At 38.2% G+C, this 26,349-nt stretch overlaps 1 protein-coding gene across 1 annotated transcript in view; it reads right to left on the reverse strand.

Moving 5' to 3' along the window:
- The window catches only part of LOC141441174 (Ig-like and fibronectin type-III domain-containing protein 2), a 236,994-nt gene that overhangs the window by 57,938 nt on the left and 152,707 nt on the right, over window positions 1–26,349 (reverse strand). Inside the window, exon 3 of the mRNA XM_074105852.1 lies at window positions 16,847–16,901. The gene's annotated coding sequence lies outside the window, so the exon portion shown is untranslated. The remainder of the gene's footprint in view (window positions 1–16,846; window positions 16,902–26,349) is intronic.

The following is a 26,349-nucleotide window of genomic DNA, read 5'->3' on the forward strand; positions in this document are numbered from 1 at the left end:
TTGGAGCTGTGAAAAAATCAAACTAATAAGCCAACGCAATCAAAAGATACAGCCGTTTATGCCGCAAATTTCCGCAAATTTTCGATACTCGCAAGGGAATCAAAACCTACAGGGTAATTCCCGTGAACTCAGAATCTTGAAATTTGCTACGAAGCAACGTCTTATAGCACAGGTAAAGGAAAAATTAATAGTTACACCGTAAATTTTTAGTTACATCCTTACATCATAATAAAAATATTTTTAATAATTTTAAAGTTACTACCTACAGGTTTGTGGCCGGTTTTTCACCTTTCCGCTATAATTGCTCCTTCGCTGTAATGTAAGACTGTAATTACATTTATGTAATTACATTTGAAACCCACGAGCTTTGCGGTGAAGGAAAACATGTAGGAAAACCTGCACAAACTGCGAAGCGATTCATGGTGCGTGCGAAGTTCCCAATCCGCAACTGGCCGCGTGGCCCAAGCCCTCTGTTCTGAGAAGGCCTTGCCCAGCAGTGGGACGTATATAGGCTGGGATGATGATGATGATGATGTAATGTAAGAGAGGTAACGTGGTATTGTACCACCTGCTTAAAGTATGTTAGTCATTCATTCATAATTTTGTACGAAACGACATCGGGGCGGTTTAACAACATTTAGTCATTGTATGCAAAATACAAGATGCAAGTTAATTTTCTGAGAATTTTACAAAATCATGGTTGAAGTTGGGCCAAGTGATTCATTTAGCACTGTTATGCATTAAGTACTATTACATTGCTTTTTCGTCGTTAGTAATTTGTTTTATCATTGCCTAATTTTAGTTCCGAGTTAAGTATTTCTTACATAAATAAAATTTTGTTTGTGCAATTAACATGCACAAACTTGATTTTTAAATTAGCCTCTATGCAAGTATACAAAAGTAAATTACTTTCTTATACCTTTCTTGTACCTTTTTTAGGTAATGAAAAGATCTAAAAAAATCTGGGTGATAGGTATTTTGTAAATATAGGTTAAAACCTAATTAGGCTTAGAACAAGTTATTTAGCTTTCTATCTTTATTCTTTGTTTTTATATATGTATTTGCTATTTTTCTAGTAGGTATGTATAAGAATTGTGTGTAAATAAATACCTATTTTCATTCCTCGAAATCAGTTCTTTTCCTAAAAATTCTGAGATTTCCTGAGATTTAGAAAATCCGTCCGTAACCCTAAGACATAGTTTAAAAATCCCGAGATTTCAGAACAAGACCTAAGATGTAAATACAGTATAATGTAGCATGGTAAAATTTTGTAGGTAGTACAGCCACCAGCACCACCAGCATCTAACACACCGAAGCGTGCAGAAATATCTGTGACGACTCTATTTCTACGGCCAGTAGACGTGATAGATATTTTTGCACGCTCCACTGTGGCAGATATTTAATGCAGGTGACCGTATGTAAGCGTACGTTGGTTGGCCACCCCTGCAAGTGCTCTTAAGCGCTCAAGGTCGATGCACGCAATCGCAAGGATACTGAGAAGGCTGACTCATATACTATAATATTTGAGAGGAAATTTTTAAAAAGGCGTAAGTAGATTTCAATAACGCTTGACTCAGACCTTGTATGTGTTGTTATTGAGTTTAAATTCAAATTGGTGATAGTGTTGAAATATACAAATATGAAAGGTTCTTGTAGCAATCCGTTGCGAAGAAATCCTTTCGGCGCATGGCGGTTCGGTCATTGAAAAACAATGTTGGCATACATAATATATTTGCCATGTGCTTCAGGTCATACGGTGGATAAGGTCATCGAGTACGGCCGCGAGGTGGCACCAGGTCGATTACAGGGATCCCAACTGCTCATCCACCCGCTCGAGTCTCATCTATAGAGCAAACAATTTCAGCTCATTTAGACTCCAAATGCATGCCCAGTACTAGGAGATGTCCCTGCGCTTAATTAATTAAGTAAATAAAATAACCCCTTACGAGATTAAGTACTTCATTGTCTGTCTCTCTGTTTGTCAGGACCTTTTCTCTCGTACTTTTTGAAGCAAAACCAAAGTTAAGGGTGTTTTCTGTTGACATAGAATCATGAAATTTGACAAAAAATATAACGCGTGGGAAGCGTCGGGAAATTTACTGCTTCGCAAATGAAAACTTTGCTTTTTATAAAAATACTATAAAATACAATCTTATTTTTTTTGTTGAAAGTCTGTGTTTTTATTGAGGAAAATATATGTATAATTTGTCCGTAGAAATTCAACTTATGCAGTGTTTTCTCATCTCTCTATACTTAGATGGCGTGAATTTATGAAACATTCTTCAAACTTGGACTCGCACAATCAAACAATAATCACGGGTATAAATTATTGCTAGAGATAACTATGTTTTGCACAAGTCCTTGCTAGCTATATTTTGATATATCTATTGATTGTCCCACTTCGCTATCTCTGCACTCAACCGCGGTATTAATAAGCTTATATTGCAACTAACAATTATCTTATCATTTATGACTCTTCAGTTCTGAGCTACTAAGTGCAGAATAACAAGAAATTGTAAAGGAAATTAATACCTACTGATACGAAAACGCACACAGGGGAGAAAGAAGATTTTCTCAATGCGTCTGCAACACCATTTGGTATGCGTGTGTGTAACCTTTGATTTGGATTCATTTAATAAGCGTTTATTTTGTGAATCCGAAAACTTATTAAGTACGCATAACAGGTTTCGCATAATTTTTTTACGCCGAATCTTAAACTTGCCGAAAATTTGTTCGGCATAATTCTTTATAAGCCGAATGATTGTTTACCCGAATATTATATTAGCATAATATTAACATGGCCGAATTTCATTATGCATAGTATTGTTTAGCATTATATGTAATTTAGCAGAATTTTGATAGCCTGAAATCCTGTCCTAATCTATATCCGAAAATAAATTAAATAATATTTCTTAATTAGTGTAAGTAATAGTAAATACGAAAACGGTAAATGGTAAAAAAATATATAATTATGACTAGAGAAATACGTTATTAGGTTAGGTTAAAATTGTATTTGTAACGGAACGTACAGCCACCAGTAAAAGAGGTACAAGTAGGTATAAACAGGCTTTTTCTCCGAACTTTTAAATTTATCTGCAAGTAACTCTAGTTGCACTAACTGTACTACGTCGGTAAGCCAAGGAATTATTTGAATTAATCTCACTGGACCACCAGCTGTACTTCCAAATAACGGAACAGGTTTGACATAAAACCAGTTATAATTGCAAGAAACTCGAGCTTGCTCATGCTTTCTCCGAGTTCAGGAACCCCCCCCCCCCTTCACAGCCGTTAAACCTTGACTTCTGTTTCTCCTGACTGAGGTGAGGTTAACATTTTTCGAATTCAGTCAATAGACCCTATCACTGTTCCCAGCATTTAAAAATAATAATAAATAAAATTCGGTCAAGTGCGATTCGGACAAAGTTTTTAAAACAGTTCAACAATAAGTTTTTGTTAAAAATTCTAATGCAAGCTTTTTTTTTGCTGACTGCACTTTTGGCCCCTGGTTACAAAAGTACTCGTCAAGACGAATCAAATCAAACGAGTTCAAACTCGCGTTGCCAATAGCAACAACCAAAAAACGCTGAAAAAAAACACGTCTTGTATGAGGACTCCCTTTAATTTTTAACTTTATTCTAGTTTTAGTATTTATTGTTGTTAACGCGGCCGCAGTGATACATAATCTGTGAAAATTTGAAAGCTATTTCGGCTCAAGAGACATGTAGAGCCCCGTGACGACGGACGAACAGACAGACAAACAGACAGCGGGGTCTCAATGAGGGTCCCGTTGGCACCTTTGGGTACGAAACCCTAAAAAGATGGATACCGTAAGACCGGGGTACTTTGGCCCTGAACGGTAACTTTGGCCCTTGGGCTTAACTCGGTCCTGGTTTTATTATTGCTTTGAGAATATAGCTCTTTGCCAAGTGGTTGGTGTTAATTGATCGTTCACGTTTTTATATTTTGATTTTACGTTTTATTTTACGTTTTTATGTGGTTTTCATATGGGCCAAAGTAACCCTCCAATGGGTCAAAGTACCCCGACCTTACGGTACAGATATAGTAGTTCTAAAACGTATTTTTTAATAAATACAAGCTTTTTTTGCTGACTATAATTAAGACGAAGCCGTGGTGGCCTAGTGGTTTGACCTATCGCCTCTCAAACAGAGGGTCGTGGGTTCAAACCCCGGCTCGCACCTCTGAGTTTTTCGAAATTCATGTGCGGAATTACATTTGAAATTAACCACGAGCTTTGCGGTTAAGGAAAACATCGTGAGGAAACCTGCACAAACCTGCGAAGCAATTCAACGGTGCGTGTGAAGTTCCCAATCCGCACTGGGCCCGCGTGGGAACTATGGCCCAAGCCCTCTTGTTCTGAGAGGAGGCCTGTGCCCAGCAGTGGGACGTATATAGGCTGGGATGATGATGATGATGATAATTAAGATAAGATCGTAGTTCATCCGAAAACAATCACGAACCTACCATTAACATAACAGAGTAAACAAATTATCTACTTATTTTGTTAACTTCTCCTGTCTGGTTAGCGTCCATTGTAACCACGTTATCTTTTCTGGTGGGCAATCTTGGAACTAAATATATCCAGTACTAAAACAGGATGTGTAATTGACAGTGGCGCTAGCTCTTAACGATGTATGTAAGTCGGTAGTTGCTAGGTTTATCTTTGGGGTAAGTCAATCAGCGACTTGACTCCTATTTATAGATTTATTTGCTTTAGGAGACGCAGAGAAGAACCAAACCAACAAATAAATACTTTTACATGTTGATTCAATACACAATTTTCAAAGTACACAGTGACAAAATACGCTTCTTCTGAAAAAATAGTAGATTGTACATGTGCATAAAACGCGCCATTGTATATCCACCCAAGCCGTAGGAGAGTGTTCTTAGTTAAGTCGAGAGTGAAATGGGTTTATGTTAACAAGTTATTTTATTTCGCCTTCACCCATAAATACGATATTTATGAACAAAATAAATGAAAAACGCATTTTAAAAACGATAGCCCATCAATCTCTTTAAGGGCCGGCAACGCACCTATCAACCCCATAACGTAACGTGATGTAGTAACTTATCAACCCCTCGTGTTGCGGGTATCCATGGGTGCTGGTGACTTCAGGTGACGCACGTGCTCGTTTTCCCCTCTATTATCCATCCATCCATCCCAGCCTATATACGTCCCACTGCTAGGCACAGGCCTCCTCTCATAACAAGTGGGCTTGGGCCATAGTTCCCCCTCTATTATAAAGAAAAAAAAATTACAGCTACGTGATAAGATAAAAAAACAAGGATAAATAAAACAGTTTTGTTTTAAACCTTGAAACCAACTAAAATGTCTACAGATTATTTTACAAAGGCATTGAAAGAATGCAGAACATTTAGGCATTTAATCACATTTATTAACCAAATTCTCGAAATAGTCGGTTATTAATAGTATTTCTGTGAAATAAGGATCATCCTCAGACTATCCTTGTTCAAATTGTTCTTGTAAATTGAATCTTATGTGTTAGTACTAAGCTAAGTACTCGTAAAGTAGGATTCGAGTTACAGCTTCATGTTTTGAATCGCGAATTATTTATTTTCCTTGTATTACGTATTTAATTAAAATGACACCATTTTATGATTTGAAGGTTGTCTGGCGGCGCAAGCGCATAGGCACCTTATGGCCGGTATATGCCATGGTTTTAGACCAACTAATGTGACAAAATACCCGCGGTTAAAATACAAGGTGTTAATTAAGTAAACAAGACGAGGAGGAGGTAGGGCTGAAGACAAAGTGTTGTGGCGCGCCATGGAAGAGGCCTATGTCCAGCAGTGGACTGCTGTGGGCTGATGATTATGATGATGAATTGAGTAAATAACTGAAAACCAAAAAGTCCTTAGTGGATTATTCGCAGTAGTTATTGATAGATAGTAGATTATTACAGGTGGTAGGACCTTGTGCAAGGTCCGCCCGGATTGCTACCACCATCTTGCTCGCTAATCCTGCCGTGAAGCAGCAGTACTTGCACTGTTGTGTTTCGGCGTGGAGAGTAAGACAGCCGGTGAAATTACTGGCACTTGAGGTATCCTATCTTAGGCCTCTTGGTTGGCGGGCGGTGGTGATCTCTTATCATCCGGAGACCCATTTGCTCGTTTGCCATCCAGTCGAATAAAAATAAAAAAAGTTCCTTTGGCTGTGCCTTCGAAGAAACTATTGCGGTTTTTTTCGCACTACTTCCTTCACTAGAGATGAAGGAAGAACCTCCGTTTATTTTTTCGCCCTTGTACCTATCGCAGTGAACCTTCAGTTCTTGCCAAGGAAAAAGAGCGAAAAAATAAACGCAAAAATACTTAGCAGATGGAATCGCGGGCAAATGTTAATATTTTATGATTCATCATCATCTCAGTCGTAGGACGTCCACTGTTGGACATAGGCCCCCATAGACCTCCAGCCGCTTCGGTTGGCAGCGGCCTGCATCCACCGTGATCCCGCGGCTTTAACCAGGCCATCCGTCCAAACCCGTCCGTGATTCAAATCAATTAATCATGTGAAAAATTATGGTGCTAAATTAAAAAAATGTGTAGGTAGAGCAGATCACGTCATAGCTCGTAGCGTTGTATGCTAATACAGAACAGCTCTTCTTGGAAGTTGGTCAGACAATTGTCATGACGCCATGACACCTTAGTTTCAATGCGTGCCTTATTTAGTACAATAAGCAATGCTTATTTATAAATTCCATTACAGAAAGGTTTACCTACCAACAAAATAAATGCTAGAAAAGAACAGTTCTACTCATAAAGCGTTCCTTAAATTGTTATACATTCCCATCATTGGGGTTTAGTTTTCAGGGTTCCGTACCAAAGGGTAAAAACGGGACCCTATTACTAAGACTCCACTGTCCGTCTGTCTGTCACCAAGCTGTATCTCATGAACCGTGATAGGTAGGTAGACAGTTGAAATTTTCACAAATGATGTATTTTCCGTTGCTGCTTAAACAAAGAATACTAAAAACAGAATAAAATAAATATTTAAGTGTTGCAAAAAACTTGTTGTATGAGAATACAATAACGGCAACAGGTAGACGCTTGAAATATTCACAGAATATTTAGTTGTAGGTACACATTCAATTCCAAACTAAAAATATTCTCTTTCACAAGAAAAATCCTACGATGCCTCAGAAAGGCATTGGTGTCAAATTTGTAATCCTCTTTTTCCGTCGGGGGTCAAAATACCTACACACGAAGCCCTTTGCCTGATATGAAATGATCGGCTGAATTATAGGATAATATTACGTGACAGATTATAAGACTAGACGCTGCCCGCCATAGATCCATAGGTCCAACAGTTGAATTGAAATTCCGGGACTTTCACTAAAATTCTCATGGAAGTTCCCTAAAATTACATTTAGTTCTCATTGGCTTTGCATTAAAACAGCCCAGCAAAATTTTATCCCTATCCCGTGGTAATATTGGGATACAAAGTAGCCTACGTGTTACTCCACACGTCCAGCTATCTACAAACCAAATTTCATCCAAATCCGTCCAGCCGTTTAGCGTGAAGAATTAACTAATACACACACACTCACAACACCGCACACACACACACAACACACACACACACAACACACACACACACACACACACACACACACACACACACACACACACACACATACTCACAAACTTTCGCATTTATAATATTTGTAGGATTATAAAAAAAGCCGTGGTGGCCTAGTGGTTTGATCTGTGGCCTCTTAAGCAGAGGACCATGGATTCAAACCCCGGCTCGCAACTCGTAAGTTTTTCAACATTCATGTCATTTGAAATTTACCACGAGCTTTACAGTGAAGGAAAACATCGTGAAAAAACCTGCAGCCTGCGAAGTAGTTAAATGGTGTGTGTGAAGTTTTCAATCCGCACAGGGCCTGCGTAGGAACTACCGCCCAAGCCCTCTCATTCTGGGAGGAGACCTGTGTCCAGCTGTGGGTCGTATATAGGTTCGGATGATGATGATGATGAGATTATAATCGAGACACTCGATAAGTGATGTAATGAATGGCATATGTTATTACTGTGACAACAATGCCTGTCCTTGTCTGGAGAGCTACAATGTGCCCACGCATGTTTATGTTGACGATGTTTTTGTAAACACATGTCACCGTAGAAATTATCTCATCATAGATATATTGATTTTGTTGAGTCTACTGAGAAATAAAACCGTTTCTACCACTACTGTTTGGCATAACATCACAACATTAATGTTTTCACACACACACACACACACACACACACACACACACACACACCACACACAAACATCACGCCTGTATTCCCAAATGGGGTAGGCAGAGCACACGAAACGTTACCGCTTCGGAGCCACTTTTAAGCAATTTTATGTTTTAAGTTTGACAAAATATCAATAGTGCCAGCTTGCTAGCCTGTCGCCTACGGTATACCTCAACCTATATCCTCAGTCGCCTCTTACGACATCCACGGAAGAAATGGAGGGTAATTCTAAACCGACACCACACCACCACACGGGATGTTTTCGATGGAAAATATTCCTGTGCTGTTAGTTTAATTTCAGGGTTTCCTTTTAAAACGTTATCANATGATCCTCAACCAGAGGATCATGGGTTCAACCCCGGGTTTGCATTTCTGAATTTTTTGAAATTCATGTGCGAAATTACATTCGGAATTACCACGAGGAATTAAAGAAAAAAAATTGTTCACAAGACAAGACACTTTGCTATTGAGTGGAGTGTGTCTGAAGTACTTAATACCTACTAGACTGCGTACCATACCCTCGGACTCTGGAAGTCTGTGCCCAGCAGTGGGACGCATATAAGCTGGGATGATGATGATGATGACGATCCCGACACACACAACATTTACTCACTAACTTAAGCATTTATAATGATTCTTTGCCTTTTCCCAAATCACGATTCCCAACTGCTTCATTCCTACCAATCTTCCAATATGTATACTAACATAGTTATAAGCAAATTAATAATACTGTATGGATCTTTGTTGTCTGAATAAATAAATGAATTATTATTATTATTAGCCAAACTGTTTCATTTCCTAACTCACGATTTTCTATGAAACGATTTTTTTTTCGGCACTTTCATAAAACAAATTTATTTGACGGATAAATGTGATGCCGTCTGCGTTTGCTTGGTCAGAATCTTGTTCGAATAGACAGAGAAGGCATTACATTTATCCCTCAATTAAAATTAATCAATGAGTGTGACCTGCGGCGACGTCCAGTAAATCTATGTCGAGCACACGTGGTTCGACTATAATAATTATGTTGTATATTATGCGTGCAGTTGTAGCTTCACTGACTTTTTTTTTAATGAGCCATGCCCTTGCCTCGTTGTATGATATTTCCTCATGCAAAATTTAAAGCAGTAAAAGGTTTTATGACATATTATAATATCTATATTCGACTACCGGATGGCCAAGTGGTTATCGAATCTGACTATGAGGCTTGAGGTCCGGGTTCGATTCCCGGCCGGGGCAGATATTTGTATAATAATACGAATGTTTGTATCAGGTCTGGATGTTTAATTGCAATTAAGTATGTATTTATCTATATAATATGTTTATCCGTTGCCTAGTATCACTAGTACAGCGTTGCTTAGTTTGGGACTAGCTCAATGGTGTCAAGTATCCATGATATTATATTATTATATCATAAGCTTACAGATATCTCGTTACTACTTAAAAAACTCGTATCTCCATGGATTTTTTCTGAGCGCACCTTTATGACCTAAGTAAGGTTGAATTTTGTTGGCGTATTGATTTGAGATAGGAGATTTTTCAAAGTGGTGACGATTAATGTAGTGCATAATGGTTTACTATCGCTAAAAGTGGGATCTCAGTCGGCACCCGTAGTGTCTCAATTTTGTATTAAGTGACATTTTCATATCATCAACATGGAATTTTATTGATTAGTGTTGAATGTCAAAAAAAGTACGCCTGCGCGATGGGCATGATAATCTGAAAAAATAAATATAAATAATATCATGGGACACTTGAAACCAATGACCTAATCTCAAACTAAGCAAAGCTTGCACTATGGATCACTAGGCAACGGATAAACATACTTATATAGATAAATACATACTTAAAAGCATGATGAATACGAACTTTTCCAATAAATTACGATAGAAACCTTATGCAGTATAATTTAAGCGTATTTTCGTAAAAAGGTTCAAGCTCGAGATAATACGAACATGAACCTCAAGGCCTCACATACCACTAAGCAGTATCTTATTCTATAAATGAGAAAGAAAACTAAAAACCAACAATGAAAACAAAAAACAGCGACAATGTCACAAATTTAAAACAAAGGACGCTCTATTTTCAGGAAAGCGTAATTTTTAGCGTCTTGTAAATATTTTATTTCAGCTTTTGTGTGCCTTCAGGCTACCACGAGAGAAACAAGCGTCTACTAGTGATGTGCTGTTGTCATTGCCAGTACTTCATTGCCGGTTGCATTCTAAAGTTCCGGCAAGATTGGCTTCGTGAGTACTGATATTTTAATTTCATCATGTTTAAGATTATTGGTTTCTTCAATAATAAGTTTTTGGTAAAAAAAAACATTTTATAATAAAAGCTTTTTTTGCTAACTGTACTTTTTGTTGACTATAATGAGGGCTATCGTTTTTTGTCTCACTAGATGGCGCACTGTTGCGTGAGTTTTTAAGTGTGGCTTTAGTCTGTTATTACGGGCGTTAAAACAAAGTTTAGATTAAAATCATTTTGAAACCCTTAAAACCGTACCATAAAAATATCCAGCCACCACAGTGTTGCTAGTCCGTTTTGTTCGGAACAAAAAGGGAGGACAAAAGTTTCCGAAAGACAAAACTATCTCAAAAACCAACATTCATTGCCCCGTAACGCATAATTGCATAATTTAATTTCAGGGAATGCAAAAAATATTCACCCAAAAATTTTCTAATTTAATAAACCGCTTAGCTCACCAAAACTATGAGATTTGACATTTCGGCGACCTCACGCTACACTAGCGCCTCTAGCGGCGAATTCATTCGCGATAGCCCTCATTCCATTGTCACCCAAACGACATTTGCATACCAAATTTCAAATCGATGCCATTAACGTTGAAAGAGTTCCGTCCTGCGAAACGATCCTGGCCGACTACCAGGATGTCACTACCAGATTATTGTATTGTCACGCAATTTACATAACATAAGTATGCCAAATTTTAAGACAATCCGACTACAAGAAGTGGGTCAAATTTAACTTGCAAGATTTGGCCCGTACATACAAGATACATTTCAAGTTAAATAAAATCTTTTAATTACGAATTAATAAGAATGTACTGGCATATACCCTTATTTAGGGTACTCATTCTAATCGGTCCGAATCATAGGTGCAACATTTTTTTTTTATTATGGAATTATCATCATCATTTCTACTAGCGCTTTAAGCCTGCGATACAGAGTTTTCTAGTAACTCTAGTGCAGGATAACGTGTTACATAGAATTTTGTAAAACATTGTATTTATTGTTATTTTGTACTGCAAATTATTGAATAAATTATCTTATCTTATCATCATCCCAGCCTCAACACATCCCACTGCTGGGCACAGTCCTCCTCTCAAAATAAGAACACTTGGACCGTAGTTCCCACGCGTTCCCAGTGCGGATAGGGACATTCACTCATACCATTAATTTTTTATGGTATTTTGCCCGCCCCTAAATGTGCCGCCCGGGGCGGACCAACCCCCCACTCCAACTTCGCTACGCCACTACTGCCATCTGACCTGTGACTAAACTGTGTCTTCTAATCCCCTTATTCATAAACGACAATCAAACCTATTTTAGTTAAAATGCCGCTAAAATTCGTTTGTCCTTACCTGTCACTTCGACATTTGTATTTGTTAGAAAGGGACAAAGCATTTGTTAGTTAACATAGGCTTGTTAAGTTTTATGAATAAGGGGGTAAGTCGCTACTTTTAAGTCGAAAATAATGTAACCACCCACTATAGACCCCTACTTTCCAGATCCATTCGCAGATCTGGAGTATAAAGTTCGTATTGGGGAGTGGAACTAAGGAGAAAAAGAAGACACTAACGAGTGGTCTTTACGACACCCACGGGAAGATAACTATTGAATTTTACAACCATAAAAGGTTGGTTTTAACTGTGTAGAAACCTGTGTCATTCATTGCTATTACTAACATCTATCTCTCTCCCGGACCCAAGAGGTGTTAGACATGTGTGATATCCTGTTTGGTTAGAATTTTTAATTACAAAATAAAGTCTAAGTGATAATTTGTGAGTGAACCGTCGAGCAATGTTCCGCCGGCAATATTTCCGTACCGGCAACGGACCGGGGCATCATTAGTGGAGACAGGCGAGACTTTAGTGGTCCCCCGGAGGTAGTTGGCACTGAGTAAAGTCGCTGTCTGTTTGCCTGGTTGAATTTAAAACAATGAGAACTGTTGTTAAATGTAAATAGCCTGCAGCGTACTGTCTCAACGCGGATCTAGATTCAGAGTTGTTTTTTGAGAAACAACTGCTGTAAACTTAGCATACATCACTCTTGGGGCTCACACCATTTTTGATCATTTTTGACGACCGGATGGCCAAGTGGTTAGAGAACCTGCCTACGAAGCTTGAGGTCCCGGGTTCGATTCCCGGCCGGGGCGGATATTTGTATGAATAATATGAATGTTTGTTCTCGGGTCTTGGATGTTTAATATGTATTTATCTATATAAGTATGTTTATCCGTTGCCTAGTATCCATAGTACAAGCTTTGCTTAGTTTGGGACTAGGTCAATTGGTGTCAAGTGTCCCATGATATTAGTTTGGGACTAGGTCAATTAGTGTCAAGTGTACAATTTTTTATCATTTTTTATTTAATCTGACCCTTGTCTTAATTATTGCCATGGAAATATGAATTATTTTGTTCGTGTGCCATAAATTGGTACGAGTAGATCCTCTCCCCCCATAAAAATATGACGTAATTTATAGATCATTTATAATTCATTCATAATTTTAAATATGTACGAAATCCTCATTGCGTGAGCCTGACTCGCATTTGGCTGTTTTTTTATACACCGTGTTTTTCTTGATTTTTGCTAACTTAGGCAGACGGCTCAGTTTTTTGTAGAAATTACCTGGTAAGTAATTATCTTTAAGGGCAATTTTTTTATATAACTTCGCAATCATTGTTAAAGGTCATATACAATTTACAAACCTGACGAGGGTCATTGACGTGACGCATATGAGAGACATAATACAAAATCACTTTTAGCTCGCTTTAGCTTTTAGCTCGAACATTAAAAATACCTCATAAATTAAGAATATTTACACTGTTTTACTTAATTAATTATCTTAATTCTTGATCATCTTTTAAATAGTAACAGTTAGGCCACCAGTGTATTGGAGCAAGTAACTTCATTTGATCTGTCCAATATTTTCTTAAAGTTGAATATTTTCTTACAATTAACGGAAATCGGAATTAGCACGATACATCGTTTCATATTATTATTCAAAAGAGTACAAAAGGATACCGTACAAGCAACGCCGCGGTCTGAGGTAAGCAAGGAAATAAATTTTATCACGATGTATAAATAATTCAGAGGTTTTCTGGATATATCGAAGTGAAATATGGTAGCTAAGATCTCGGGAAAATAAATAGAATTCGACCCTCGCTTTTTAGGGTACCGTGCACAGTAAACTTTTATTATAAGTATACGAGTATTTATATAATTTATGTTTAAGTAGCTTCAATAACGATAAGTTTCTGTTCAAAAAAAATTATGCAAGCCTTTTGTACTGACCGTATTTTTTTTATTGTTTTATTTTTGTTCATTTTTATCCAACCTACCAAATTTCAAGTCAAACCGACCACTGGAAGTGAACAAACTTAACTTGCAAGATTTGAACCAAAAAAAAAATAACAGCAACAAACAGGGCAAGTTATATAAAAGCTTGTATTAATAAAAATGACATCATTTTATGTGGTATGTATGTATGTGCGGGTCAAATCTTGCAAGTTAAATTTGACGCATTTCCAGTGGTGGGATTGACTTGAAATTTGGCATAGTTACCTACTTATGTAGATTTGGCAGTTACAGCCTGGTGATCTGGCCAGGATCGAAATGTAGTTTGGGTGACAATGCAAGTACAGTCGCAAAAAACTTGTACTTATTAAAAAATCAAATTTTTAACAAAAACTTGTTCAATTCATATTTTCTTTGAAGTATGTTTTATAAAATTAATGTGCCAAAACACACAAAAAACAAAACCCTTCCAGCCCACGTGTTCTCAACCCGATTCGTTCTTTCCCGCCGGCCCGTCCTTATCACCGATCTCTCGGATTTGCGCCGTCCTCGTCACGCACCTCGACGGATTTATTGCACTGGTTATTGTGCAATTTATATCTATCATGTTATTTATGTCTATCGCGCGGTAGGTGAGTTATTTACTTATTTATGCTCAAAACGGCGGAATTAAATTGGTTCGGTTACGTGCGCGCAATTTGTAATGAATCCGGTCGGATGTTATAGGATATGGGTTTTTTTTGGGAGCCCTTTTGCATGAAATTTTTGGCAAACGTGTTATGATTTTTTACTTTTACGCCCGGGATTTGATCACATATTAAATATTGCTAAAATTATTGCAACGTTTCAGCGGCCGTAATTACAAATAAAGGTCAGAATATGTCTGTTCTTGATCATGGCCGATAACATATTGAGGTATAATTTTACCTTAATTTTACAAATCGACGGTTGAAGTGGTAAATGATGTAAGGATCAGATTTGTGGAAAAAAATAAACAAATCAAATGGTGGAGCTAAATTTACTGATTCCGAACTAATATATAACTTAATTTCTAATTAGCCCTGATGTTTATAACGGCGACTGTACTCGCTCGGGCTGGCTAATTCATTCAGCCTCATATTTATGCTAAATATTCTAGTTCTACCATCAGACCAGCGGATTACAATGCCAAACAAGCTTTAAACAAACTAAGCAACATCTGTTCGCATACATTATAGTATTACGCAGTCCGGGCAAGGTTCAGGGGTACCATCTTTTCGAATAGTTTCGGACATGTCTCAAATGTATACTTGCTAAGAAATCACTTCAGACCACAGATAAAATAATAAGTACTGTTTTGCTATTGATGCCCCAAATACAATGAAATAAAATAAATAAATAGACGGTGGCTCCCCTTGTACACCACAACCACCACGTGCCGCCTTCATTGCCGGGTTCTCTATCGTTTGCCCGAATTTAATATGCCATAATGAATCGTTTTCCATAATTTTCATTTGCCATAAAGTAATTTATTTCTGAAATAGTATTTTCTTCAGAGTTGATATTAAAAAAACAGAACTGTTCTATATATTTTATGGCAAACGTTGGTATGGCAAGTGAAATTCGGGCAAGTAAAGGTATACGTCATCGCCGCCGTCGTGTACGCACTCACCTATGAAAAAGATCTTCGCAAAAAAATGGAAACTAGTCAGATCGTTGCTGCCGTATTTGTCGAACAGACGTAACTTGTCTGTTTTTAATACGTTTTATAACTGTTTGTGTTTGTTGTTGGTTTTTAATACTGTTTTGAATACGTATTAATAATGATGTAATAAATAATGAAAACACAATAAATTTTAATAATATCATAGATTATAATTATAATATTATAGGTAAGGTACCTACATGTAGGTGAAAATCTCTTGTTATAAAATTTGTATTCCGTGTAAGCGGCAAAAATTGGAGAACTTTCAAATGTTGCCATAACACCAGTTGACCATTTAACCTACTTTTTGAACAAATAAATCTTCGACTTTGACTTTGACTTTTCTGTCTTTTGGTCCGTGTTTTCCTTATTGGGATGGTTACCCTAGTCAAGGCAAGATGGGTAAAATGTGGGTGGGTGCTCTCGGTACATTTTTTGTTAACATAGGTCCGAAATCCTTGAACGAGCCTTTCGAACCGTTCAAACCTATAACGTTGGGTAAAAACATCAGTTTTAAATATCTAAATTATAGGTATACTAGCCTGTTAAAAGCGTAGAATTCGTTTATCGCTATCCCGCGGGAACTATGAAATTTTCCGGGATAAAAACTATCCTATATCCTTTCCCGGGACTCAAACTATCTGTGTACCGAATTTTATCTAAATCGGTTCAGCGGTTTTGACGTGATGGAGTAACAAACAAACAAATAAACAAACAAACAGACTTACAAACTTTCGCATTTATAATATTATTGGGATAATAATAGTTGTACAACAAGATTTCTTTAGTAGAATAGAAAAATTGGCTGCTCGAGCACACATTCTACACTTTTGATGAGTTCTATAACTTTCAGCCAAAGACAGATATTTACTGAAAATTATTTGATTAATTACCTTTGAATACTTAAAGAATAATTTAATAAAAAATCATGTACCTAATAATGATATAACCAATAAAGGAGTTTGAGTAGAAACAGATTAGTAATTCATCAATCACAAAATGAATAACACTCTAAAAGATTAACAGAGTAGTTAGTAGATTAGAGATACACATAATGGAAAAAGTTTATAATCTGCTTTGATCTAAAGTTGAGATACAAGATTCTCTGTATCACTATACGTCAGATACTATAGTATATCTTGACAGGTTTGTGCGTGACACCTGGTTCTAACCATGTTGCAGTTAGCATTTGCTGCACTTATCAATAAAAACCTATATAAAGGCAGCAGAGGATCTCTGCGACATGGTTCTACCAAACCAAGTGTTACATTTACATACGAACTTATCAATTATAGTAATAATTATAATAAATAAAGAGTTTTATTTTATTTATAAAAGCTTACTTTGAACGGGCTGGCCCGATGTAGCTGGTACTAGCTTTCAGGTTTCATGCAGGATCTGAAATAAAAAAATAATAATATAAGCTTTTTGCTGACTGTACTCTTTATTAAAGTAGTCGTGGTACCCTAGTGGTTTGCCCTCTGATCTCATAAGCAGAGGGTCGTGCGTTCGAGCTTTCGCTTTCGCACCTCTAAGTTTGCGAAATTACTTTTGAAATTTATCATTCGCTGTACGGTAAAGGAAAACATCGTGAGGAAACCTGTATACACCTGCGAAGTTGCCTGTAAAGTTGGGTGCCCGAAATGAGAGACCGGTTGGTTTTTTGGACTTTTACTCCGAAGCCGATTGCAATGGAACAGTGACAAACAAACTTAAAAACCTTATTTATATTGATGCGCGATACTAGCGCCACCACATTGTGTTTTATTTTGTAACTGCTGAGGTTCATGAATGTCAACGGGCATCGATCATTTTGATTAATTAGCAAGCTATCTAGTTCAGCAGATGAACTATAGATGGCGCTGTATCGAACACAATTCAATGGTGTCTTTGAAGTTTCCAGTTCGCACTGCGCCCGCGAAAGAACAACAGCCCTAGCCCTTTCAAAAAGGAGGCCTGTTACTGTAACCGACAGATCAAAGACTTATATAAAAACCCTTTTTTCTAACGGATCAAAAACAATTTCACACCCACCCTCCGCAATAACATTCTTGTAAATTGTTAAAAAGGTTAACGCGGCCAATTTTCGGGGCATTCTACAATCAATTCTTACCACGCAAATGTAACAATTGCTAGTGAGGGCCATTGGGGCTGGGGGCTCCCCGGGCCCCGGGGACGAAGTGGCCGTGAAAGGGTTGGGTAGACGATTTATTTCTATTATCATGGTGACCGCTCAAAGACAGGGATACACTGGGACGAACTAAAATAATTTCCTTGCTCACCCGCGTCCTTACGATAGCTAAGCTTATGCAAAATATGCGTGTTCATGCAGTTCCTCCACCTCCACACTGTAAGAACACACACAAATCACACAAACCCATCTATCACCACCACCACACCACACTGACGCGTTTCGAACTCAAACAGAGCTCATCTTCAGAGTAACACAACAGTACACCATGCTACCAGTTGTTGTTAGACTGGTGGAGGAACTGCATGAACACGCATATTTTGCATAAGCCTATCGTAAGGTCGCGGGTGAGCAAGGAAATTCTTTTAGTTCATTGATATGGACCTCCGCAAAGTAACGCCTGATTCAATAAATTATACACTGGGACGTTAAATTGGTTGGAGTGCTAAAGCGTTTCAAACGCTGTGTCCCCTGTGTTACGAAAATAGACTTATAATGAAAATAATGACAGATTTGTCTAATAATTTATTGTGACCATTTAATTATACAATTAAATTGAAACTATTAAAAACTATAATTAAAATACATATATAAATGTGAAAGTTTTGTAAGTCTGTTTGTTTGTTTGTATATTTGTTTGTTATCCCATCAAGTCTAAACCGCTGACCGTGAAATTGCATAGTTCCCGCGGTATAGCGATAAATTAAGTTTACACAGACGGAGTCGCGGGTAACAGGCTAGTACCTAATCACATAAAATAAAAAATAAATAAACCTAATAATATTTTTGTAAACTAAAAATCTTGATTGAACCCGAAACAAAAATTCGTGTGGCTTGTGGTCGTAGAATTGCAATTGGTTTTAGTTCACGGACGTTATTCGTAGAGATTTTCGTAACACATGGGAAATGGTGGTTGAAACGTTTCAGATCCCCACTAAATTATGTTTTTTTTTAGAAGGAAAGAAACGAGCATGAGAATCATTTGATGTGAACTCAAATTTTTTGTTCATGTAGTCTTAGGTAGGTATGTAGTTATTCGTGTAGGTAGGTACCACGGAAGAATAATAACCCTCCTTCTTCGCAGTCGGGTAAAAACAGGTACAATAGTACTACTGTACCTACACGAATAACTACAGATATTATCTGTGTAGCCGTCCAAGTGTCACCGACGGTGCTGGCTGAAATAACCGCTGGGGTGTTTTAACACTTCAGCGTTATGCTGAGCCAGTGTCCGATTCACAACCACAATGAAACAATCCTTCGTGTTATCTATTTGTAATAATATTGTTGCGTTTTGTGTTGTTAAAAATATGTAAATGTATATTCTTTCTTTCCTTCTAACTCATGTTTCAAAAGCAATACCAGTAACACAAGAGAGAAAAAAAGATTGTTTAACTTGTTTGTATTCACGTGGACAATTAATTAACGACATTAGGGTATTATCTGTGGAAATTTGACTTTATACTGAACGGTGAAGCCAGACGGTTTTTTGAGTCGTGAGCCGCGTATTTTCGGTCGCGTAATTTTTTTATTCGACTGGATGGCAAACGAGCAAGTGGGTCTCCTGATGGTAAGAGGTCACCACCGCCCATAGACACCTGCAACACCAGGGGGATTGCAGATGCGTTGCCAACCTAGAGGCCTAAGATGGTATACCTCAAGTGCCAGTAATTTTACCGGCTGTCTAACTCTCCATACCGAAACACAACAGTGCAAGCACTGCTGCTTCACGGCAGGATTAGCGAGCAAGATGGTGGTAGCAATCCGGGCGGACTTGCACAAGGTCCTAACACTTGCAAAAATTTCAAAATGTCTGCTGAATTCGGTTTTATAAGTCCAGTTCGTGCCACACGGCGGTTGAAAATGAGTCAACTCAAAAAATTACACTCGTCTGTCTGGCCTCACCCTAAAGCACTCAAACGGTCCTGACAAGAACAGAAAACTGCGCGGAAAAAGTCGCGGCGTGCGCGGGAAAAAGTGCCTTCGTAATGAGGGCTATCGCGTATGAATTCGCCACTAGAGGCGCTAGTGTAGCGTGAGGTCTCCGAAATGTCAAATCTCATAGTTTTTGGGTGAGCTACGCGGGTTTATTTAAAATTAGAATAATTTTGTGAATATTTTGCAATATCTGAAATTAATTATGGCAAATATGCGTTCCGGGGCAATGAATGTCTGTGTTTTGAGACAGTTTTGTCTTTCGGAAACCTTTGTCCTCCCTTTTTTCCGAACAAAACGGGGACTATGCAACACTGTGGCATGCTGGATATTTTTATGGTACGGTTTTAAGGTGTATTAAATATGATTTTAATCTAAACTTTGTTTTCACGCCCGTAATAACAGACTTTGAAAGCCATACTTAAAAACCTCACGCAACAGTGCGCCATCTAGTGAGACAAAAAACGATACAATAACAATGAACAGTCATAATTCTTAAAGGATAAATACACTGATTAACTGGCCACATTGTTTTGTTTTTTACATTAATTAATTCAATTTCAAAACGTCAAAATTGTCATCCCTAAAACCCGTTGATGGTAAAACCCCATAAGTCCACATCAAAGCTTATTCGTCGCTACACTCGCCACGACCGCTTGGTCAAAAACTACCCAAACAATGCAAATTATCTGATCTCGTCGGACTTGCGGTCGGGCTCCAATTAAACTTCGCCTGCATTGTTTAGGTATTAGGTCAAGTTCGGGCTGAATTGATTAAGCTTATCTTGGATGCATGCCTTGGAAGTTGGAATTCTGAGATATCTGGTTTGGATTTGAAAAAGAATAGACCGAATTTTGGTTTGTACTTAATAGTTGATTTCATTGTTTGAAAAATGAGGTGACGAAAAAAACTAAATTAGGTATTGTTCTCTGGATTTGGGAAAGAATTATACGCGAGTGGTAGATAATAGGCATTTTGTATTACTAATGGTGGTGAATGGTAGGGTATAACACTTTTTATTGAGAGATGATTGCTGTCGTTGCATAATAATAGACAAAAATGCAGTACAGCGAGGATATACTAGCAATTTTGAGTCCAAGACGCGGGGGGAGTTTTTTGTTCATTTTATCTAGTTTTGTTTTAGTTCTTAGGCACTTTTCTTTTAGGTTTGTTTAATTATAAATTGAATTAATTTTTAACTTTTAACTATCTATGTAGTTGCAATTATCATAAAAATAACAAAAGAAAGCCTAAGTATTTAAATGGGAAGTAAAAAAGATTCTTCCAAATCATGTTCATAAATAACCAAATTTTGAGGTACTTACACAAAAATAGAGGTATCTACCAGTGGCGCAGCGTCCATAAAACCCTGTTCCCACCGGCTTACCCATTTACAGACAGACATACAGAATTTATGAATGGCTTTACCACGGAAATATCTGACGCCACGCCACTGGTACGTACACAATAACAAATGTAGAAAGTAAATACAACTGAATTGAGAATTTCTTATTTTTTTGGATTTTGATTTGAACAAAAACGAGATGTCAACTGTCTGTCACCTGTCAACCTTGTCGTCGTCTAAGAAACCATACTTTTATATTTGACGTAACCGCACACTGAATCTACCGAACAACGGCTAACTGATAGTGTCATTTTCAACCTCGACATTGGCGGAATCATCTACAGAACTATATAAAAAATGCGAAATTGTGTGTGTTTGTATGTTTGTCCGTCTTTCACGTCGAAACGGAGCTACGGATTGTCGTTTTTTTTGTGGCATGATAGTTTATGGGTTAGAGAGTGGCATAGGCTACTTTTTATTCCAGAAAAATGCACAGTTCCCGAGGGAACAGCGCGCGACAACCGATTTCCACGCGGGTGAAGCCGCAGGCAAAAGCTAGTAACACAATAATAAAAATAACATAATTTCGTACAAGTATTCCGAAAAATTCAAATGATGCGTTTGGGTAGTTTGTTCCCAGTGTGCCACCATAATGTGGCGAGCATGTAGAGAATTGGATTCCGGGTCAAGATCTGGATTGGATTTTTCCCGGATTAAATTTCAGACACTTGGTCCTTCGAGCCGGATTAGAGGGCGCGCGAACATTGATTGTAATGCACCAATACATTTGATACTCGCTTTCTTGAGTTTAATTAAAGTAAGGGTTTAAGATTTAAGAAAACGAAGGGTTTCGGTTGTCTCATTTGGCTTTGTTGTGAAGAGCGGGAGTACTATATGTTGGAAACACGTGTTTTGTATTTTGAGGAATATTTATGTACGTATATTTGATTGAACTAGTATTAAAGGAGACCCTTGATAAAGAAGAGTGGCGGAAACAAGGCGAAACCATTGCTCAGTAATAGGAAATTCATTAAATTGGCTCTAATAAATATCTAGTGACATCGACATCGACATCGTGAGAGTGGCGGGAAACCGGTGGATGCAAGTGGCGAGTTGTTGTTCATTGTGGCGTTCTAAGGGGGAGGCCTTTGTCCAGCAGTGGACGTCTAGCGGCTGATGATGAAATATCTAGTCCCAAACTAAGCAAAGATTGTACTATGGGTACAAGGCAACGAATATCAACGCAACGAAGAGCGTTACTCCTACTTAAAAGGCCGGCAACGCACTTGTGACTCTTTTGGTGTTGCAGGTATCCTTGGGCGACGGTATCGCTTACCATCAGGCGGTCCGTTTCCTCGTTTTCCCCCTATTAAATAAAAAAACATACTCATGTAGATGAATACATATTAAGCATCCAAGACCCGAGAGCAAACATTCGTATTATTCATATTAAATGTCAGCCCCGGGATCGAACATGTGATCTCAAGCTTCATAGTCAGGTTCTCTAACCACTTGGTTATCCGGTCGTCATAGATGTTACACAAGGTAGGAGAGATTGTGTGTAGGTACCATCAGCCAAATATGTGGTCTACCACCGCACCCTAAAGTTGATAATCGTTTGCATGTCATAAAACAATAATGCCAATAGACATGTCTGTCAACTTGGACATTCTACTTTAGCGACATATCATTTGATAGGAACTTGTTTGAAAATTTGATAAACTTATTTGGCTGATGGTACCACTGGTCTAGTTACGTTCCAATTTTGAAAACTCTTACCACCCTAGCGGGGAGAACAGTTATTTGTGTCACAAGGGAGCAAAATGGTGTATTTACGGCGAGGGCGTACATTGAATCCAGAATGTAGCGAGGGATTCTAAAGTAGATTCCTGAGCGTAATGAGGGATTCAAGTGTTAACGCCCAAGATGAAAATAATTTTGCTCCCGAGTGGCTCATACAATTTTTCACAACGAGCAAATATTATTATAAAGAACAACCGGCATAGAAAATGGTGTGGCTTAACAATTATCAACTTCGAAAAAAAATGGCATTTGCATTAAAACACATAGAAAACCCTTGAACAGAAAAGTTGCACTTTGCTCCCTCTCGTCAGGGAGAGAGGTACTTTTCTGAAAGAGAGGTGTGAAAAGATGCTTTTCCACGCAGATTACAAGGAGAAAAAAGCCTTTCGAGCTAGTGAGGCGAAAATAATTGCTTAACTAGGCAATTTTTGATAACGAATCATAAACAATTACTTAGCTCACCTGTGACCTTAGGTCTGCGTCTATGCAACAAATGTCTGTTCATACAGCTCCTCCACCTCCACGCTGTAATCATTTATTGCATGACTGTAGCTATCTTAAGGTCGCGAGGAGCAAAGTTTGTTAATAAGTATGGACCTCCGCAAAGTAACGCCCGACTCTATATATTTTTGTTCTCATTTTGATGCACACTTGTCACAGACAGAACAAGAAGATTTTGACACAGTTTCTGTTTTATTCCCTTGCTTAGCCTTTTTAACTTATCTTCATGAAACTACGCTTCTAAGATGGATATTTTATACAGTTCATACTTAGAGTACAATGGAAACTGAAAACATCATATCTTCGGTTATATTGCTAAATTTTCAATTAAAGCGCTACGCCTTGAGCTGAGCTGGCTTTCTTAGTCTCAACTTACTGCGTTGAATATTGTTTTAGGCGCTTACCATCTCTTCGAGTCTAATACAATGTTTTTGTTATAGTTAAAATGATTTTATTGAACTAAGTACTAACTTCTGCCTGCGGCTTTCGCTCGTGTTAAATTTGTGATAAGTAGATTTATTTTCTACGATCCTTTTTTCGTCTTTTGGTTGGTTTTCCGGAGAATTATATCTATGTAAATACAGATAACACAAAACCGCGCTTGCACGGTTGCTTGCGCTTGTGCGGAAAGCACAAGACCGGTCTGAGTGGAGAGCCTTGGGGGAGGCCTATGTCCAGCAGTGGACGTCTTTCGGCTGACATGATGATGATGATGAAATACAGATAAATACATAGAGATGTTGTTTTAGACAGATGGTGCAAATTTTCGAACCAATTTAAAAATCAACCTAATCATAATTCATACAAACTTTAAACCCCTGTTAAACCCCTTCAGGGGTGGGATTTTAAAAAACATTAGAATACGTGTTTCTTTATTTTTTATATAGGTAAAACACCCTTGCCAAATTTTATGTCTCTACAGATTTTATGGGAATATCAGGATAAAAAGTAGCCTATGTATTATTCCATATATCCAGCTATATTCATACCAAATTTAATTTAAATCCTTTAAATCCGTCCAGCCGTTTTAGCGTGAAGGAGTAACAAACACACACACACACACACACACACGTATATACTAACAAATTTTCGCATTTATAATATTAGTAGTAGGATTCTGTGTATTCTGTGTACGAATTAAAAAAACTGATCGAACCAATCCTTAGGGTTCTCCCAGACTAGTTTCCCACAGCTGTTCTCGGCTCTACAAACTAGGTATTCAGTCTCCATCAAATACGGTAGAACAATTGATTACGTACATTCGTCCCTCCTCGCCCCCGAGGCAAACGTTAGCCGGTCGATTGCACCCCGCTCTCCCCTTTGCGACGTCATTCTGGATTTAACTTTTTTCTGTCAACGGTTTCCGCCCTTATATGTGGTCATCATCATCGTTCCAGCCTGTATACGTCCTACAGGCCTCCTATCAGAATGAGAGGGCTTGGGCTGTAGTTCCCACGCGGGCCCAGAGCGGATTGGGAACTTCACACACGCCATTGACTTATTCACGATGTTTTCCTCCACCATAAAGCTCGTGGTAAATTTCACATGGGAGGTGTAGGTTTGAGGAATTGCCGGGACTAAGTATGAGTTGTGAACCTCGTGAGTTTAGGTAGGTATCCATACTAAGTGTATGGTAAGCGTACTAGTGTGTTTGTGTGTTTGTATGTTTGTCCGACTTCCACGTCGAAACGGAGCGACGGATCGACGTGATTTATGGCATAGAGATAGTTTATGGGCCAGAGAGTGACATAGGCTACTTTTCATCCCGGAAAATGCGCAATTCCCGAGGGAATAGCGCGCGATAACCGAATTCCACGCGAACGAATTCGCGGGCAAAAGCTAGTATGTATGTAGTATGTATGGCTATATGTATTGCGGATATCATTGCCAGTGGGTAGTTTTCTGACTATCAGGAACAGCAAAAATGTCGCAGTAGCAATGAAAAATTAATCTACTCCTGTTAACTATCTGTAGAAATAGCAGATGCACTTCCTCCCATTATTAAAATCGAAACAGATGCATACACTGTACCATATTCGTGTGTTAAAAAACTTCATAGATTCACATTCGCTCGTAAAAAACTGGAAATTTCATTAGCTGCTGCACAGCAGCTGATGTTTACAGTTGTTTTATGTTTTTATAACTCTTTTGCACGGTGATTTGAAACTGTTATTTCAGTCCGTCGAATCGAATGTGAACTAAAATAAACTGAAATCAATTTAATGTATTGATTGCTCTTGCTCAGTGATGCGGTTTACAATTGAAGCTGCGTTTGCTAAAAGAGACTAAAGATCAAAGATTTTATCGGAATTTTGATTGAAAAGGTTAACATGCATCTGACGCGGTATATTGGTCATTAATCAATGCAAAATCAACAACATCACGGCCTGTCCCACTCCTGAGCGTAGGCCTCTTATCAGAATGAAAGGGCTTGGGCCGTAGTTCACACGCAGGCCCAGTGCGAATTTGGAACTTTACACTACCTACCTACCATTGAATAGAATAGAATAGAATAAAATAGAATTGATTTATTTGCTTCGCAGGTGTTTATGCAGGTTTATATCATGATAGTATGCTAGCTAGGGCCGTTATTAGAGGTCTGAAGGCCTTGGAGCGACGAAGTAACAAAAATTCTTATGGAGAAGATTACTTGAAAAAAAAAAAAAGTTGCTGACCCGTGGAAATATAACTTTTATGGGGATATGGGAGCCCCTCCTTTGTAGAGGCCCTGGGGCTGTAGCTTCGGATGCCACCTAAATCCGGCCCGGAGCTAACTACTCGTAAATTATCCGAAATCCAGTCCAAATGATGTTTAATCATTGTACTTAATGCGGAATTACGTCGGACAATGGAATCCAAATTACGCCGTTCAACATCCACCGAGCTCGATATCCATTTAACCAAATCACACATCGTCAATTCCAAATAATTGATTATTTCCATTGATGTGAGCTGCAATACGCGCACGAATACCATAAATAGAATAACCTAACGGATACGGACTCTGTTTCTCTGTTGTTCTTGCTGGTCTCTTTTTCTGGTTTTTCTGTGCATCCATGTCTCAGTTTGTA

The sequence above is a fragment of the Choristoneura fumiferana genome, chromosome 23, assembly GCF_025370935.1.
Source record: "Choristoneura fumiferana chromosome 23, NRCan_CFum_1, whole genome shotgun sequence".
NCBI lineage: Eukaryota > Metazoa > Arthropoda > Insecta > Lepidoptera > Tortricidae > Choristoneura > Choristoneura fumiferana.